The sequence below is a fragment of the Gossypium hirsutum genome, chromosome A10 (assembly GCF_007990345.1).
Source record: "Gossypium hirsutum isolate 1008001.06 chromosome A10, Gossypium_hirsutum_v2.1, whole genome shotgun sequence".
Classification (NCBI taxonomy): Eukaryota; Viridiplantae; Streptophyta; class Magnoliopsida; order Malvales; family Malvaceae; genus Gossypium; species Gossypium hirsutum.
In genome coordinates this window covers 94,978,663-94,980,100 of record NC_053433.1, presented here as the reverse complement: position 1 = coordinate 94,980,100, position 1,438 = coordinate 94,978,663, and the positions used below count along the sequence as shown (strand labels likewise).

The window sequence follows — 1,438 nt, the reverse complement described above, 5'->3', positions numbered from 1 at the left end:
CTAGAAGAAACCCGTCGGGACCATTACTTTTTGACGAAGAAATCGATCGCATAGTTCGTAGAAACCAAAGAGAAATAAGGCGCAACTTAAGATACATAGAGAACGAGCAAGAAGACGATACTCAGCCTCCAACCAATAAGATGGCTGAAAACCAAGGCAATCAGCTACCTCCTGCAATTGCGGCTAATCAAAATCCTGCTCCACGTACTATGTATGATTATGCTAAACCTTCTCTAACAGGAACTGAATCTAGCATAGTTAAACCTACTGTAGCTGCAAATACTTTTGAATTAAAACCTAACACTATTTAGGTGATACAACAATTTGTTCAGTTTGATGGTATACAGGATGAAGATCCCAACGCTCACTTAGCAAATTTTCTGGAATTTTGCGATACATTTAAAATCAATGGCATTTCTGATGATGTCATTCGTCTTCGGTTATTTCCTTTTTCATTGAGGAACAAAGCTAAACAGTTGTTGAACTCGTTCCCACAAGGGTCAATTACTACTTGGGAACAAATGACTGAGAAATTTTTACTAAAATATTTTTCACCGGCTAAAACAACTAAATTATGTAATGATATCTCTTCTTTTGTGCAGATGGATTTAGAAACACTTTACGATGCATGAGAGAGATACAAGGACTTACTGAGAAGGTGTCTTCACCATGGGTTACCGCTTTCGCTTCAAGTACAAACATTCCACAATGGTTTGAATCCTTCGACTCGGCAAATGGTTGACCCAGCTACTAGTGGAACCATCAACAACAAAACACTTGAAGTAGCTTATGAATTCATTGAAGAAATGTCATTAAATAACTATCAGTGGCAAGTCACGAGGACTAAGCCAACAAAAACAGCTGGCGTTTATAACGTCGACTCAGTTACTATGTTGTCAAATCAGGTTGAACTTCTCAATAAAAAGATTGATGGTTTACTTGGTTCTATGCAGGTACATCTAGTAATGAGGTGTGACTCAAGTGGAGGAGGTGTGCATACATAATATCAATCCTTCAATCCCACAACCGAAGAGGAACAAGTCAACTATATGGGTAACAATAACTTTAGATCTCAAAATAACCCATACAATAATACTTATAATACAGGTTGGAGGAACCACCCAAATTTCTCCTGGGGTGGTCAAGGAAATCAAAAGCCACAAAATCCTTAGGGTTTTCAACAGCCACCTTATCAACAAGAGAAGAAACCGAACCTTGAAGAGATGCTCTCAAAATTCATATCAATGTCAGAAACCCGTTTCCAAAATACCGAGACAGCACTTAAAAATCAACAAGCATCGATCCAAGGACTCGAAACTCAGATAGGCCAGCTATCCAAACTAATCTCTGAATGACCACAAGGTAGCTTACCAAGTAATACTGAACCTAACCCAAGGGAACACCTCAACACAATTAGTACTCAAGATAAGGAAGGACT

The 1,438-nt window shown here is 38.6% G+C and overlaps 1 non-coding gene across 1 annotated transcript; it reads right to left on the bottom strand.

Annotated features, from left to right (window-relative positions):
• Positions 1 to 569: 569 nt before the first annotated feature.
• On the bottom strand, positions 570 to 676 carry LOC121208673 (small nucleolar RNA R71). Its single transcript, XR_005903804.1, has one exon. It is a non-coding gene; the product is annotated as a small nucleolar RNA R71 (small nucleolar RNA).
• Between the last annotated feature and the right edge of the window lie 762 nt (positions 677 to 1,438).